At 39.5% G+C, this 18,581-nt stretch overlaps 1 protein-coding gene across 1 annotated transcript in view; it reads left to right on the top strand.

Moving 5' to 3' along the window:
- The window catches only part of LOC136375398 (roundabout homolog 1-like), a 296,044-nt gene that overhangs the window by 189,869 nt on the left and 87,594 nt on the right, over nt 1-18,581 (top strand).

Genomic DNA, 18,581 nt, shown 5'->3' with positions numbered 1-18,581 from the left:
ATTATCATAGGCATACCCAAGCTCTTTTCAGTGGTCCATTAGTCTTCGATAATCATTTGTCTCATGGTTTTGTGTGTTGTTTGTCAGGGTTTTGGCTGAGCCTTAAAAAACATTACCTTCTGCAGAGCACCACGCTCACCTTGGAAGGTTGTAAAAACATCTGATGAATAGCCTAGGCTAATGTGAAGTGGAGAAATATCACACAGACTTTTATTTTTGTGTCCATTTCCCTCTTCTGCTTCTTCCATCCTATTTGGAGTCTGATCATCCTCACTTCATTTTTCAGACTTAGCCCTTTGAAACAAAACTTTTCATCTCTAACACACCCGCGGGCAGTTTGCAGCGCAGACTGCAGCTGCCAAGAGTGGTTGAATTCTGCACATTGGTATGGATTGGAAATCCTAACCTCTTGCAAGATTGTCCCCTCGCAGCCTGCATTCCAGGTTTGCCATTGTAGGAGCGTGGCTGTGCAGATGTCGCCAGGCAGATGTGACCCTGGGCAGGCTGTGGATGTCCCGGCAGCCATCTGGCAGTGGTCAGTGTGGCGCCGAGCCCAGGCTCACAAGCCCTGCTGTCAGACAGGCGGGAGCGCGCCGGCACCGCGCGGGGCTGACACGGCCACACAGCCCCTGGCACTGCGGGCATCAGGAGCCTGGCGCCTCCATCCGTGGGCCAAACCAAGGCAAACGGCCTGAAAATGCCCATGTGGATGTTCCCTTCTTCTCTGCAGCTCCTGCAGAATCACAGAATCACTAGGTTGGAAGAGACCCTTAGGATCTTCAAGTGCAACCCTCCCCAACACCTCAACTAAGCCATGGCACCAAGTGCCACATCCACTCCTTTTTAAACACATCCAGGGATGGTGATTCCACCACCTCCCTGGGCAGAGCATTCCAGTACTTTATCACTCTTTCTGTAAAAAACTTTTTCCTAACGTCCAACCTAAATTTTCCCTACGTCCAACCTAAATTTTCCTTGGTGCAGCTTAAAACTGTGTCATCTCATTCTGTCCGTTGCTGCCTGGAGAAAGAAACCAACCCCACCTGACTACAGCCACCTTTCAGGAGATTGTAAAGAATGATAAGGTCACCTCTGAGTCTCCTTTTCTCCAGGCTACACAGCCCCAGCTCCCCCAGTCATTCCTCCCAGGGCTTGTATTCCAAGCCCCTCACCAGCCTTGTTGTCTCCTCTAGACATGTCAACTGTCCTAAATACTTCTTTGAGGTGCTTTCTCCATTTGCTGTAAGAAAACAGTGAGGAAAAAGCGCACCAGCCTCAAATGTTTGGGTCATGCTCAATGCCTAACATTGTTCTGACTGGTTTAAATGGCTCATTATTAACACTGAATCTTCTGTGCTGGCTAGGGTAAACCTATCCAGGTTGACACTTGATGATATGTCTTCCCAGCAGACATCTCCAAAGGGTGGTGTTGGTCTCTGGAATTAGGGGAAAGGGAAGGAGCATCAGGAGCAGGGCAAAAGGTGGCTCAGTGTCAAACATCTGTGAGCTGAGGAGAACAGCAAGGTCTGTAGGCTTTTTCTGGCTATTACAGCGACTAGATTTTGGATTTAGCACCAAACTGCCCTCCTGTGTTCTTAAGGTCATGCCTGGTAGTAGTGTTATCAGATTTATAGTTTGTAATGCCAGTGTGAGGTTATCAGATTTATAGACCGTGTTCACTCTAACCAAAAGTACTGGAATTAAAACTCATTGTAATTCAGTGTTAGATTAAAAGGTTCCCTATGGTCATTCATCTGCTGGCATTTTTAACCACGTGATTGCTGATCATATATGACCCTAGAGTTGTAAGAGTTATCTGTTCCTTCTGGCGTTTCTCACAACTTTCAAAAATGTTCTTTTGCATCAGTGATGTCCTTTGCTCCTGCTATTTTTGTCTTCTCACCACTTAAAAAGTTCAGCATTAGACATGCATAACTATGGTTTCTCAGTATTATTTCACCCAGCAGTAGTGAAAAGTACCTCTTCAATGTGAAATAAGGTTGTATTTTCCTACGGTCAGCTTTATTTTAGACCAATTTCTACTTTCCATTGTGAAAGTAAAGCAGAGAAGAATGGGCCTCTTTAGCAGATACTCAGTGGACTTAGAGGAATTTGGAAATTTCTCATTGAGTCAAAATTCTCTACGGATTTCTTTTGTCCCTAGTCGTGAACTGATGACCTAGATAGTAAAAGAAAATCAATGCCTGCAGCAAATAGAGAGTATGTGTTAGATATCTGAGTTTTGGGACGTTTACAGGCCTAGATATTAGACTATCAGGATTTTCTTGTTAAAATGGCTTATTGAGAGTTTGAACCTCTGGGACCATGTGAAATTATAGAAATGGTGTCTGGGAAGCTTCTCTCTAAAAAATAATAAAAAGCCAGGTGGTTGTTATCTCAGACAAGGTTACTTGAGCTATCCAGGGTGTGTAGGACTTTATGATTTGGATGGTTAGGAGCAAAGGTGATTTATTACGCTGAGAAAGTAAATTCTTTGTTTTGTTTGGCTGACAGTCTCGTTGTTGGGGGTTTCTTGGATGAATAAGAGAAATGAAAAAAGGATGTGGGAGGGAAATTATTTCTTCATTCATTTTATTCTACTAATGAAAAAGAAACATTTTTGTTTGGTTAGTTTTTCTAAGCAGTCAGAAAAGGAGCCTTTGCTTATATTGCAGACAATAAAGATGAAGAGTGGGCTTAGAAAGCTAATTCTTCCCTTACCCTCCCTTCATCAGCTGCAGGGAGATCTTGCATGTCTTAGAGGAGTGTAGACAATCCTCCTCTAAGTTAGACATGCATTTCTGCAAACACTGTTTTCCCCAGCCCCTTAGTGACTGCTGTGCCTTCCCTCATTCCTCCTCAGGAGCAAAAACAATCAGTGGCAAAGTCATATTGAAAAAAATTAGGCTTTTATGAGTCTGGCACACGTTAGCACTCACAGTGGGAAGTGGGCAACCTGTGTAGAGGCGGAAAAAGTGTTCAGAGTAGATTCCATTGGAGATGGGACTTAGGATCCTCACAGATCAAATATGCAAAACAGCACTACAAATTTTCTGCCCTCCAAGGTTCTTTCACAAAGCCTCCTTGACCTGTCAGCCTTTATTTTTACTATATTTAAGTTTATTTTTTGCTCTAATACAGAGATATTTCCATTTGTAAAGCATGTAGAACGTTTTAATAAACAGATGTCCTGCAGAAATCAATGTATTATTTGTGGCAAGTCTGCACGGTGAAGTGAAGGAACTCAGCTCCTCGCTGTGTTTGCTCTTTTCCAAACACTGAAACCGTCTCCATTTTGGGGGATAGGAGTGAGAAAAAAAAAAAAAAAAAAAGGTACTTTTTTTTTTCTTGAAAGTCTCTAGTGAGCCTTATAAATTTGATTGTACTTGGCATTTTTGATATTCCTACTTGCTTGCACACCACAGCAGCCACATGTTGTCACTTAAAATCTAAATATCGGATAACTGCTAACTGAGACTTTATTGTGTATCATGCTTATTTTAGGAATTACTTTTGTAAAGTAAAAATGACACTAACTCTAAAAGCATGTTTAATAAAACCTCAACAATCTGTGTGCTGAGTTTGCACATATTATGTTCTCATAATCAAAAGAAAAATGTAGAATAAAAATAGTAGAGAAGAACAGTGCCCGTTTTTTGGAGCCTTGAACAGCTGTAAGTGATTAGAGCTTCTTGTTTGGTTTGCTTTGATTTTTTGGTCTACTTTTTGAAACTTCTGTCAACTTCACTTTTGCTTATTTCACTTTGTTTGGATAGTTTTGCCTTACTGAGTTTCCTGTGATGCTTCTGGTTATATGAAAAATCTAGTCCAAATCACAGCACTTCAAAAATAATAATTTTTCAGTTCTTGGGTTTCCTCAACCCAACAGAGTACTTCTCTCTCTCCAGGTAATAATATACTCACAATTACTTACTGCCAAGTTCAGATATTCACCACGTGCAGTAGTGTGGGATTCACACACACATTGCAGGGTGTTATTCCAGACTCCTCTGTAATATTATGCAGGGCCAAGTCTGCCTGCTTGAGGTTGTCCTCCTTAAAAGGGAAAAGAAAAAAAACCACCCAAACCTGCTTGCTTTCTTTATCTAGCTGTAGGATAATTCTTGCTAATACTCACGCTGCACTGAGAAATTAATTGATTTTTTTTTTCCTTCTGAAAAATCATTATCTAACAAGAATCTATTTGGCACATGGTCACATGAAGATTGTTCCTTTGTTTAACGTGGGAGTGTGGGTGGTTAGTTACACTTGGATCTATTTATACTCCTCTTGTTTTTTCTAACTCAGCAACTTTCCTTTTGCCTCTCTCTGCTGCTGTTGTCAGTTGTCTACTTGCCTCTGCTCAGCCTCCTGGCTGCACAGGGGAGAATAAATTACACAAAGAGAAGAGGGTGAGAAAAGCAAGTAAGTTTCAGAGTAAATAAACCCCACAGATTTGTCAGGGAAAATCATGTGGTTAAAAAAGTAAAGCATGAGAAAGTAAAAAGCTTTCCTGCTGTATATCTCAAAATATTTCCACAGCCGCATGGAATATACTGAATATTGAAATTAGACATAGAGATATCTGGGCTTAAGTAATTTGCCCTCCCTCACAAAGTACAAACTTTGGTTCCTTGAACAAAAGGATGATGAATCAAGATCATGTAACTGTAAGTTTGTGGGGGTTTTGCATCACTCTTTTCTGAAGTGTTTATGCCATTCAGAATGTCAAGTTTTTGAAAGTGAAAGATGTTGGCATGATGGCTCTGAGTTCCCTCCAGCATGCCTCACATTTCAAACTCTGCACATCTTGCTCTGCCCATTTATGTGAAATCATTTGTCTCTTAGGACTTCTTTGAACTGTGGTGTTCAGTTTGAGCATTTCTCTTGGAGTAAGACCTAATGAAAATCAAGAAGGAAAAAAGAAATTGTTCTTTCAGGGTGAAGTGTTACCACAGAAGCTGCAGGTACCTGACTGAAGCAATTTCATGGTGTATTATAGGTATTCCAGAAATGAGTGTTTGTGCTCTCTGGCAGGCCTGCACACTGGATAGAACTTGCCAAGAGACTATACAGTCATTACAACATGATTTCTAAATCTGTGCTGCAAAACATTTTCCTACAGAGAAAATTACTATGCAGTAAACGAAAGATTGCCTTGAGGTAGAGAGTCTGCAAGCTAAGCAGAGGAATTGCTGGGCTGCTGAAATCTTCCTGTGTGATTCTGGGTAAGGCTTGAAGTTGTTCAGTTCTTCTTATCCAGCATTTCATGAGTTGTGGACCTGAATTCATTCATACATGTAAAGCAGCCTGACACTTGCAAACTTGCAGCAAAGCTGTGTTGTGCCACCTTGCCAAGTGCAAAGTGTTATTGCATCCTAAATCATAAATAGGCTCTATGTTTTTAAAAACATTTTTTTTTGTAGACAAAAAAATCATATCCTTGCTTTCTTATTCAGGCCATGCTCCACTCCAGGTGTTTATGATTGTATAATACTTGCAGGATCTAGCCCAGCTACAAATACTTAGAGATTTTCTGTGATTATAAAGAAAATATCTCTATCATTCAACCTATATGCTGAAGCGTTAGAGTGGTTTTGAGATTATTGTCACTTCTATTCAAGGATCTCAGGGGTTTGTAATAATTTAGGAATGTCTACAAAGCAGGTACTTTGCATGATTAAAACTCCTGGGAAATCTGCATGGTTACGATGTTTCACTAAAATATGCTTTGCACGCATCCTGAACTCAGAGTGGAATTCTGGCATTACTGAAATCAGTGTGAGTTTTACCACTGTCTTTCCTGAGACTAATACTTTCCAGGAAATTGTATAGTATTATTTAGGGCGAGAGAGAAGCCTCTTTTTGGCGTGCTCAATGAGTTGACATTCTTGACTTTCTTGTTGCTAATGTTGTTACTTCTTCACTTGTTTTTATTGGCTGGTTTGTCATTAAGCTACTTAAGGTATTCCAGCTGGAGTTTTGTGGGTGTACTGCATATTCTTAGTTTTTGTTCTAATGAGACCTTCTGCTAAGAAAGACTCCCATGTTTTGCCTGTATCTTTTGCATTGTCATTTTTACATACTAGAATTTACGCAACTAGCGGTTGCAACTGTTACTCTGCTTTTGTCATCAATAATAATCCAAGGCTTTGGTGTTGTAAGAGGTCAACTGTTATATCTCTTATTCTTGAAGTTAATAAAGGTTGTAGTTGTAATGGGTTTCTCAGCAGGAGGAGAAGCCTTAACTTTAGCAATCTGAACCTTTTAAGTAGGATATGGGGAAATAACTTCTAAAACACACAAAATTAAAAGTAGCTGGAGCAACCAGAATAAATTAAACTGCAAGCCTGCTCTGATAATTATTTTCAATTCAGAAAGAGATGTGATCTTTAAAAATGTTATCTTTTACTATCGCATGTGGTAGCGAATTGTGTTCTCCCCTAGTTTAACCATCTCAACAAACACCATTTTTTCTACTGCTATGAACAGCAAATTCAAGAGAAATGCATTGCTTAATCTTTCTAACATGTACATTTCTCAGACTGCAGTGTCAGTTTTACTGTACTGCCCTGAAAATGAGCCTCAAATTCACCTTGAAGGATCCTCCCCAGGGATGCCAGCTGAACCTTTGACCCTTCTCTTCTGACTGTCACCAAGGTTAACACATCATTACAGCTTGTGGTGTTAGGGATACCTGTGCTTCTGGAGCCTTTATCAACCTACACTGTTTCACACAACTTAAACAGAAGTCTCAGTCCCTCATTACGTTTTCATAGGAATATGTCTCGTTGATTTTTGAGAGTCATGCTTCTTCATAATTTTGTGTTCAAATAGGAAATTTTAAAACTTCCAGCTTTATCGCTTCTTTCACTTAATTATTAAAACTGCAACTATATGACTACAAACAAAAATAAAAAGATGAAGAAGCATTTTCTATTTAAATTTGAAAATGGGCATGTTCATACCTGCTGCACAGTGCAAAAAAGTGTGTGGTGACAGACAAAATGTCAGCATTTACTATTGGTTCTGTGGGGTAAGTTCTAGTTACTGACAGGTGAAGGACCCTTTATTTATTTGGAATTTTCTTGCCAAGGTATTGTGTTCAATAATAAGCTGATTATAATTAAAATGGGATTTGTTTTGTTAATCTAGAAAATGGTATCAACAAATACTTGTGGCACTGATAACTGGCCCAGAGAATTCTTTCATAAGAGAAGCCTGTTGACACAGATTTTTTTTCATAAGTCGTATTACAATATTGTTTTAATATATTATACTTTAACAATTGGACTCACTGATCTTGAAGATCTTTTCAAGCTTCAACATTTCTATGATTCTAAACGTGCTCTTAGCGAAGTTCATTTTTTTCCCCCAAGACTGTCAGCTGATAAAACACATAGGCCATTTGATTGGCCAGACCTACTTCTGGATGCTGTTAATGGCCATCAGTCTTCTGTTCATGAAATAATGAAACCAAGGGACACCAAAGTCGATTAATTATCTCTCTGAACATTGTTTCAAAGGACATCCACAGATTCTCATTGGAGAATTGATACTACTAGTGTTGACAAATTTTATAAGGTAAAGATAATGTATTTATTCAGGTGGTGTGGAGAATGTGAAGGGATTTTTTGTTTTTGCTTGTGGAGGAGATTACTTTTAACCCCAAGCAGCCCATAGTGCACTACTTCTTACCTTTGTATTCTTTGCTTCATACCTGCTGCAAAATGCAGTCTTTAAAATCAGTCTACAAACATTACACCTAGGTACCAGTCTGCAGCATTCAAATGATACACAAGATTATCTCTGTCCACTTTGCATTCAGCTGAGAGAGTTGAGATGATACTGGGACAGGCTTGTATCCCTTTCTGTGCTCTCCATTAACGCTTTGAACACAGGCTCTCAGGTAGCAAGCCTTAAATTACTCTTTTCAGTTAGATGTATGTTATTTTCCTTCTCTTAGACTTGTCTCAAAACTTTTAATACTGATAACAATTGTGCTAATCCAGTTACGTGTGATCCAATGGTTTTTCCCTTTGGGAGTGTTTGAAGAGTAGTTGACAGTTCCACGAAAGAAGGTTCTGATAGCAAAGTATTGTTCATTTAACCACATGATTGTACAGAAAAAGAAACACTTGAAGCCACTCTGATATCTATGTGCCTACCTGAGTAATTTAGTATCTAAATTTTCTTTCCAATGGAATCCTGCATGTATACCTTCTTTCTTCCAAGTCCACATTTAATGAGCTTCTGGTTTTTTGCTCCTCACAGAAGTGTGCATCTCATTAAATCCCTCTTCCCACTATGAAACTAATTTGCAAAATGAGCCAAGATCCAAATCTAACACATTATTAAAGGCAACTCTAAATACAGCAAATATCTTAATATTTTAATATTCCATGCATAGAATGGCCTGCAAATCAGATTGTTCTTGGCATGCATGTTTGCAAGTACCAGTAATAATATCTGTAATGCAGCATTTATGCTTTAGGCCTGCCAGATCTTGAAGACAATTTTGAATCTAGTAGGATTGTCCATAATCCCTGTTTTCAGAAACTTAAGAATATTTAAGCATTCTTGTGAAATATAGTAAAAATATTCATGTTATATTTTATCAAACATGTCTTGCAAAACTTTAGATCTGGAAAAACATGCAATATTTCATTGCAATCCACTGAAAGTGAATGTCACCAAAATGACAAAGCTATTTAAGCTTTTATGGTACTTTGGTCAAATATGCAATAACACATGGAGCTACTGGAAAGAAGAAGGATCACCAGAACATGGTTTTTCACTAATTATCAAACATTCTTTGAACTGATTGCTTTTCTGGTCATGATTGACTTCCACTTTCCATGGAACTTTGCTTTCTTTTGTCTTCCAGAGTCAACAATATGGCTGTCTTAGAAAAGGTCTGGTTGTAACACATGAAGGATAGTCACTAATAGTACAATGCAAAGTACAATGCACACTTGATGATTTCTTAGATTTGCTGAATATATCTTTTTATATTTATCATACTTGAGAACTGTTAGATCTTTCCTCCTTAATTCTGAATGTTTATTCAGCATTTGAAAACCATGTTGTGAATCTTCCATTAAATATTATTTTGCAAGAGTAGCAAATATCAATTATTTAGCTTTTCTGGATAAATAACTGCAAACAGTGAATCTGTGTTCTCTAAGATAAACGAGAGTGATCTTTTTTGTCCACAGGCTTCTGTTGAGCTTACACCTTGGTGCAGACATCAAGGTACTGATGGGACATACTGCAATTTGTTTATGTATTGCAGTAGGGTTTGATCCTGTTAATGTTTGTGTTAGAAAAGGAGACAAGAAGACCAAGAAACCTTTTTGATAAGGTGTCTTGTTTGCATGGATTTTATCAAGACAGTCTTTTAAATACTGTCTTCCTTGCCTCTTCACATGGGTTAACTTTCCCTGGCACTCTTTAGTGTATATTTTTGCATCATTTTCCTACAACACAAAGAAATGCCACTCTACAATATTTTCCCTATACATATTTTTACATATTTGGGGTATTCTGAGAGTGTCTCAGAAGCAGTGAGTTCAGAGCTTCTGTGGAGGGCAGCTCCCATTTGTAAATTGTCCCCCGTGGGCCATGGTGGCACTGGGTGCATTGCACGCCAGGGGCCACAAGCAGCATTGAGGACCAGGTCTGAAAAGTGGAATTGCAAATTCAACTACCTGGCCATGTCAATATCTCCTTTGGACAGACAGAAATGCTGACTATCACACACCTTCTCCAGCAGCTATCATTCCTAAATTTTGCCATCTGCTTTTGAAAAATTCAGTCAGAATGTGAGTGACATAGAGGAGTCTTTAAAATGAAAAAATACAACCTTATTTTTTTTTTCCTGTTTGTCATGCTAAGTATCTGGCAAAGAAACAGTAATGGCTTTAAAAGTTAAGTGTTTACTTCAGACTCAGAATTTGTATTTGTATGTTTTGGAAGCGTAGTGTGGGTTTTTTCTGTGTTTTGGGGGAAGAAAGTATACTGTGGGAGTGCATATGCAGTTTTTAACCTCTTGTCACTGTCATCAGAAGGTGGTTTGTACCAAGTGAACTGAAATCTGATTAAGTAATACTTTTAGTTTTCTGTAAAGATTACTTCTTAGTCATTACGTTCTTTTTACACTGTTCATACAGAAGACATCAAAGCTTCTCATTTATGACAGGACAGTACTAATTCTAAAACAGGCATGCACACAGGCACAAGATAAAACAGGGAAATAAAGTGCAGAGTAATTTCAATTTCTCTGCCATTTTTACAAGCCTGTTCCAATAACAGCAAAGCTCAGCAGACAGGAGACTGATTTCCATACAGAACCTGGCCAGCTAGTTTACTTTGTAAATACGAACGTGAAAAGTAGAGCAGCTCGTACTTTCAATATCCAGAACAGTTCCTCCTTCCCTGGCAGCCACGTTTCTCTCTCAAGCCTTTCCCATCGGTGCAGTTTACCATGACCTTTTAACAGCAGCGAGAACTGTGCCAGAAGCCCCAAAGCCCGGCTGAGGACCCGGGGCGAAGGGCGAGGGCGCTGCAGGGGAGCCCATTGTCCCGGCGGGGCTCCGGCAATGGCCGGGCTGCCCTCGGCCGAGCGGGCACGGCTCCTGGCCTCCGCCCTCGGGGCTCTCTGCCCTTACTCAGGGTCACCGCCTCCTTTATACACTGAGCGCCGAGGGTCTGCTGCTCCGAAGGCTGGGAAGGGCCCGAGCAGAGGGCAGCGTGTTCCTCAGTGCCCAGCCCGCCAGGAGCAGCGCTCAGCGGCCGCTGTAGTTAAAGGGTGGGAAGCGTGTGAGCATCATCATGGAGCAATGCTCCCCGTGCATGGAGAGAATGGGAACAGCGTGTGCTTTGTTCTGCTGGCTTGCAACCTGGGCTGGCTTGTTTGACGCTGGCAGAGCCCCCGAGTCGCCCGTGGGTGCGCTGTGTGCCGATGGGGCGGCGCTGCCGAGTCTGCGGCCGCGGAGAGCGCTTGTGAGCGCACGGAGCCCTGCGGTCATTCCTGCCGAGCACCTCAGCTGGAGCACCAAAAACAGTGATTCTGGGCTGCTCTGTCACTGGGGAAACTGGGGGATTTGCTCTTTGCCTCTCTGCGCGTGCATTCTCCTCCTTATTCTTTGTAAGTTTAAATTTTAGCATCTTCCAAGCAGAGGCCTTGCTGTGTGTGATGTCTCGCCCGGTGGTTTTTCAGCAGTCCTTTGGCAATAATGAACGTGACACTCAAGATTTGCTTGTGGTTGCCTACGGCTGCAGGTTTTTGCCTCAGTCTTGTAACACAAGGCCTGTGTGCAGACCACAAAAAACACAGGGAAATCTGTGATTTATGATTTGCATGTGCTGCAGTCACGAGAGCTATAGTGAACGGTGATGGAAGAGTGAAATGTGGCAGATTAATATATGACTTTTGTGTTTAACTGTTCATGAAAAATCAGCATTGCAGTGCATATGCTCCTCTTTTTGACGGTGCTCCACAAATGATGGGAAAGGTTTAATGTTTTCACAACTTTGTGTGTCCAGCATTTACTATAAAAGAGTTCTACTAACCTTAGGCTCACTCGGAGATAAATGCAATAGGAATTTAACATGGATTTATATTCTTTTTCTGAAGTGTGGTCTCATTTCCATGGCATGTCATCTTGGTCAAAAGACAGAGATACAGTAGGGTTTTAGTTGTGCTACAAAACATTTTGTATTTTTTCAATGAGAAGTCAAATCTGTCTCAAAATTTAAAACTGTCAAAATACAAATTTGGAAATATATTAAAGAATCCATTGCATTTTAGTCACCTGTGACTAATTTTATTTGCTTCGTTTGGTTCTCAGTTCATGTTGTGTGCCATAAAGAGCTCACGTTTACCCCCAGAGGAACTAAGAATATCCGTCTTCCCTTGGGAAGCTGCTGTGCCAGCTCCAGGGAGGAAAGCTTTCACAGGCAATTTAGTGCAGGAAGTGCAGCGGTCACGGGAAGGATCCGGGAGCCTGAGGTTTGCATCCCTTGAGTGAGGAGCCAGCAGTGGGCAGCCAGGCTCAGAGGGGATGTGCCTCCTCCTCGGGACAAGTGGGAGTCTGAGCTGCATCTCAGGAGGTCACGGAGTGACTGAAAATAATGACCTGCTGCACAGACCAGCCAAGAGAAAAATGAGAATAATTCATTTCTATTCCCTCCTCTCAGGCTGTGAGGATTTTATTGTTGCTTCGCAGTTGTAGGCCTAGGAGATTCTTGGTTTTGCATGTTGATGGCCTTTCCTTTTCTTGTGGGAGCTCATGGTAGAAGGAGACCCACGAACTTCCACTTCAGGTCTCTCGATAACTCAAGTCCTGTCAGAACAGTTCCCTTTAAAAGACCCTACATAAGAACATTGAGAAACTCCATATTTTAGCATGATGGCCGTGAGAAATCTGCACTCTGAGAAATGTCTTTCATCAGATCACAAGTTTTGGTGAAGTTTTACGTACTCGTCCTTCTAAAGCTTGAAACTGAATGTTAGGACTCTGCTGTTGAAGACTCATGCTCTGCAAAGCTGCTCTTTTCTGAGGGGAAAGTAGGAATTTTTCTGCTGATGAAATACACCCCACGATATACTGTTGTCTTAAATCCACGTTGTCATCCTGGCAAACATTAGCTCCAGACTTAGAAAAGACAGTGTTGTCAATACCTGCGATGACAGTCAGGAGCTGAAATCCCTTTGGAATCAGCAGCAGAGTCTGGGCCCCTTTGGAAAGTGGAGGTGATTGTACTCTCTTTTCTCCATCCCTAGTGCTGTCTGCAGGGTTTAGGTGTGATCTGGCACATGCAGAGTCAGGACTGCTGATGTAGGTGGGCCTTTGGCTTCATCCTTGGGGACTTTAACACAGCCCCGCAGATGACCTTGGTCTTTCTTTTACAATGGGAAACAGGCTGCTAAATTCCTCTGGAGATTTGGGTTTTGTAGTTTCTTTTATGGTTACCAGGTAGGATGTTTGAATATGTTTTAAAATTTGTGGTTTGTTAGTATTATTTTTCCTTGTTATGTTTGTGATTCTTTAGGTAACCTAATTTAAAACTGAGAGATTTTGTGTGGAAAATTAACCCTGGCTGGGCTGAGATATTTCCTTGGAGGTGTGTAAATAACACAGTAGTGGTGATGCTTAAAAGACAATTCATGTGTAACTGATACTTCAAATAATCTGACTTGCTTAAGGGAAGAGAAATGAAGACATACCAGACATGGAGTTCAGTTCAAGTTCACTTTTACTTCTGATTTCAATCGCTGATTGTAGTGAAAGCTACATGTGCTACTAGTGCATCCAGGGGAGATTTATTCATGGGGCTAAATTTACAGTTTTACAGAAATTTCACAGTTGTCATTGTAAAGACATCATTCCCATGCAGAGCCTTCTCTGGATATTGCAGAAAGATTGATAGTTCCAGATATAATTTTAGTGACCCATAGACTGTACCTAAGTGTTGCCCATTAGTTGAGTTTAGTATGTTTTCTGTACTTAATAAATAACAATGTGAAAACCAGTTTATGTAGCATTTGCTTCTTTTTTAAAAAATTTTTGGTGATCTTTGTAGAACAGATTTAAGACCATGAAGATAGTTGTAACATGCTTTTTTTGTAAGATTTTAATCTTGATTTATAATAAGAAAGGAAGTATTGCATAGAGAATGCTTTGTACTGTAGCTGTGAAAGCATTTCAGAGAAGTATTTTACTGGTTCAAATACTGCAATATAAACAAACATAGCTGTCTGTTCAGAAATTAGTTCTGACTAATGTGAGCCAATACAGATTATTGTGAATTAAATCTTCCTTTGTGATTAACAAAAGCCAAATGTTTATAGAAAGTAAACTTGGAATTGTTACAGTTTTAAACTTCCGAAAATCATGTGTGCTAAGGCATGGAATTTTCTTTCATGAATTTGATTTATGAAATTCTGCCTATATCTTGGCTGTTCTGCAGTCTCGTTGGGTGAAGCATCAAACACGTGAAGTAATTCTGATATTTGGTAATAATATTTGGTGATAATGCCAAGGGCTGAATAACTGTCAGCTGCTTCTGATATTCACCAAGCAATTCAGGACACAGGTAGCCCTTAAGCCTTTGTAGATATCCACCTTCTTGTAGTTACAGCCATTAATAATGAGGCCGGAAAAGTGGGAAAAGGAGTCTTATGAACAGACTTGGATCTGATTCTGCCTCTGATGTATCAGATTGGCAGGGGTGCCAGAAGCAGCAGCTTGAATCTATTGTCATTTTATCTACCCTAAATACCTTCTTTTTACATGAGGCCACTTTCCTATGTGCTTTGCACCTTCCTTTAGGCTGCCTTCAGGCCTGTCTGTATTGCAAAGCTGTTTTGTTGGTCCGTGTGGTAGGGGGGAACAATTGACTTTGTCGTGACAGATTTACAGCACAGGAAGACCACTTGAAAGAATGTTTCAGACTACTTTCAAATAGATTTTTTTGTGTGTTTGATCTGGAGGAGGCAGCATGTACCTTCCTGGGGTCCCAGAGAATGGAACGGAAAGCAGGACAGACTCGCGTGTCTGAACTTTGAAGTTAAACAAGAACAAACTTTCATCATTATTGAAGACCTGCTCCAAACACATTTTGATGTCTAGTGTCTGATATTTAAGCATGCTGTAATAGGTAGGGAAGAATACATGAGATTCACAAGGCTTGGAACAAAATCCAAATTTTTAAATAAAAATTAAGATAGATAGTCATTTGTACTCTTTTTTGTTCATCTTTGTTCAAACTGCAAAGCTGCCTTCTGTTGCTGACATTCCATGCCTTACAGTGTCTCCAGCAATGGTGAGTTGTAATGTGGATATTTTGGGATGCTAGACTAGACAGGGAAATGAACAAAACTCTATTTTCCTTAACTAAGAAATAAAAGCTCCGTTTTACTTGGATGAAATTATTAATTACAATTGCCTGGACTCACCTTGTATTTCGACTGTTACATTGTTATTCATAATTAGATAAAAGTACACGTTTTAGGCAAAGGCAGCGCCTGACATGTTAATATTACATGCCCACCACTTTTAATTTAGAAAATGAAAGAAAATGGGTTGTTGTGTATACTGTACTGTAGAAGACTGAAATACATGAAATTTGGGATATCACATATTCAGAAACCCTGACTATACAAATCGAAGTCAGTATTTCATTCTGCAGTCTAAATTCCTATGAATTTGTTTTAGAATTATTTTGCAACAGAGAAGATTTCACTTATTAAATAAACTAGGAACTGAAAGAAAGTTAAAAAAAAAGTCACTCACATTTATATTTGGACTCCCCAAGCATTTCTCTTATGGCTTCATTCTGTCTCATATTTCATACCACATTTCTGTGAAAAGTAAATGAATCACCCACATATATAAAAATATTTCATAACACAGACAGATGGGTATGGATTTATACGTACAGAAATTTACACACATACACACAACGCACATAGGTATATAAAATATGGTCTCAGAATAAGAATATATGTGTGTACAGCTATACTGAATTCTTGGTGGTATGTTGTAGACCCCTTGGGTAAGTTTTTATGGATTTGATTTATTGGCTGACTGAGTTGATTCATTATTTGTATATGATTTTTTGCTGCTGGGTGGCCATAATTTGCAATTCTGGACCTAGTTAACTCTGTGGGTGCCTAGAGTTTTCTGTTATGAACATCTCCAACTATTGTTTAAAGAAATAAATGAAGTGGACTTACTTGAATGAGCAATTTACTGATGAGGAGCAAAATATGGTCAGGCAGGCAGGTCATAGAAAATAGCTTGCAAGAAGTCTTTGTAAGTCACTATACCATCATATATTTTCTTAGCACACATACAATAATCCATACATCTTACAGGCAGCTGTAAGATCATCGGTGAAATGCTGATCACAATCTTTTTCTCCTATTAGAATTCAGTGCTATTCTTGTATTATCCTACTTGCAAAACCCTGATAGATTTGCTGGTGGGCACAGAACAAAATCCTGAAGAGGCATGAAAAGTCAAAAAAGTGCCTCGGCTTCCTTTTGGTATAAATGAAACATGACACTGACTTTCAGAATTAGACTTTAAGCTTCGGCAGTTAGCAAACCCATTATTTTCCCATGACACAACTCTGTCTGCTAGAGCAGTGGAATAAAACTGTTTTCTGTGTCTCGTTTACTAGGGAGAAAGGACTTCTCCTGGTATTGCCTGGTCACAGCTCTTCAGGAGGTATGGGATGTAATGGCACACTCACTGCCAGTCACTTTTGCAAAAGATTATATCATTTGCTGCTATGAAGTCCAGCTGGTGTATTTTGGGGCATGGGCAAAAATATGAGAAGAGCCAAAGGACTCAAATTAAAGTGCCTTCAGTAACTGTTAGGAATATGCAGACTGTGAACAGTTGTAATTTGCAAGATTTCATGTACTGTCTCCAAAGATGATGTGGGTGTTTACAGCTCTTAATACTGGATATGAACTTAGTAAGAGAAATTAAGCAGTGATTCTTTGTTTTCCTACCGAATTTCATATACATGTCTTTCGTTGTGTGCTTTTTTACTTAAAGCCGTTGGTCTGTTGTCCATAGATATTTCTGGGATTGCCTATTGAGAAGAAACATTACACATAGACAACATAAATTTTTCACACCTGCAGTTTTAATTTGCCATGTCATATTAAACTGGAGGGATTGGCCAGTGTTACAGAGCTGGTGGGTACCTAATTATTTTAAATGAAATGAAGAATTTTGGTAGTTGCCCACCAGGGGAAGTTCACTTCCTTCTAGCCATCTGTGGCTGCTCCAGTTACAGACACATGTAATTCCACATTCAGTGGTGGCACATTTTATTGTAGCTGTGTAATTTATCACAATCCCATGTGGAATACCCGTCATTGTAGCTGAAGTTCTAAACCCTTCTCATGTTTTAAGGAAACCTACCAACCAAACAAAAGAAACCCCTTTGCACATGCATTCAGAATTCCATGTTGTAAGCACAGCCTCCTTCAGAATGTGTGTCACATCTTAGGAAGTCTGCTTCAGTATCCATGAGGGAATGTTTCCTCTGTGTCTCCTTTGTCTAAATCTCAAATAACTTGCAAGAAAAGCAGCTTTCAATGACTTTTTAGCTTTTCATATGTTTCTGCTTTAATGCTTCTCTCCATCTATGCTTTGAAGAGAGTTTGTAGCTGTTCCTACAAGAAATTCCTAGGATTATTCTTGCTTAAGGTTACAGTTTGTGCAAGATATGCAGTTGTGTCATATTGTGGTGGATTTGAATGGGATTTTCCTGAGTGATAAAATAACAGAGGCGAAGAAATGCTACTGAATGTCACTAGGATTTAGACTCTGAAGACATGCATGAAAATCACTGATTTCAGTTTACATAGCTTTGAAATCATCAGATGAGTTGGCAAATTCTTGTGATGTATAAATACATTTCTTTGTTCTATCCAGTATGATTTTTATATACATAAAGGATATATATATCTGCACATGTATCTGGATGTACAAATACCTCAAAATGCAAGCGAAAGTCGTTCAAAAGTTGTTGTTTTTTTTTTTTTTTTTAAATCCTTTGCATCCATTATTTGGAAAATCAGTTGCTTTCTGTCATTTAGGGAGACTTAAAACAGGAATAAATATAGATTTATACTTTACATTCTCTTCCCCTGCTTACCAGTTCAGGCACTCAGCAATCTAAAAATGCATGTAGATTCTTGAAAAATGTGCGTTTGCAGGTCACCTTTATTTTTTCATTCCTCATGCCTCAAATCTCCACTGAAATTTCAGCATTACCAGCTTTCTGAATGATAAAGGACATATCTCTTGTGCTCTCAAGCAATGAGTGCCAATGGCAACAGAATGAAATTTGTATGCAGCACTATCTACACTCCACGTGCGTGTCCATTTATCTCAATAACTGACTGTCATCTTTGTGTCTGTACATCCTACAGTGACAATCAGAGCCCAACGCTGCTCAAGATGTCAAATTTCCAGGGATGGATTTCTAGCTGCAGGCAACTCGAGCTAAATACCTCATATTGAGAACACTCTCCTCCTTGTCACTGACCACATTAGAGCCTTTCATGTAGCTTCATATGTGGCTTTTATTTATTGTCTACTTCCACCCATGCCTTGAACCGCAGCGGTTTTCAGAAGTGATTGGGCTTGTAAGCATATGTGCACTTTAAAATGTATTTTCTGTAATTAAGGGATTTTCTTTGTATGTCAAAGTAAAAATGGTACATATGCAGAAGCCTACCCAAAATTTGCTGCATTTTGGTGAACTTCGAAACTTGTTCAACCATTTGGTCAATAAAATAGGGTAATAGATCCTTTTGAAGGAAGATCAGATATTTTCATATGCATTTAATGTGCATTTTTATAAAACATCATGAGGTTTGGAATCACAAAGGTAAGTGCGTTTTCCAATTTGGGGGTTATTGGAATTCCATTATCTCTCAAAAGCTGAATTCAAAATTAAGAGCAGAATGTTATTCATTTCTCAGTAAGAAATTTCTTCTGCTCAGCTGCTTATCAGCCTTTAAACTTACTTATTTTAGGGTGAAGAAC

This window comes from Sylvia atricapilla, chromosome 2, assembly GCF_009819655.1.
Source record: "Sylvia atricapilla isolate bSylAtr1 chromosome 2, bSylAtr1.pri, whole genome shotgun sequence".
In the NCBI taxonomy this organism is placed as follows: Eukaryota; Metazoa; Chordata; class Aves; order Passeriformes; family Sylviidae; genus Sylvia; species Sylvia atricapilla.
Note: the sequence above shows the minus strand (reverse complement) of the source record. Positions and strands in the feature narration are given on the sequence as shown.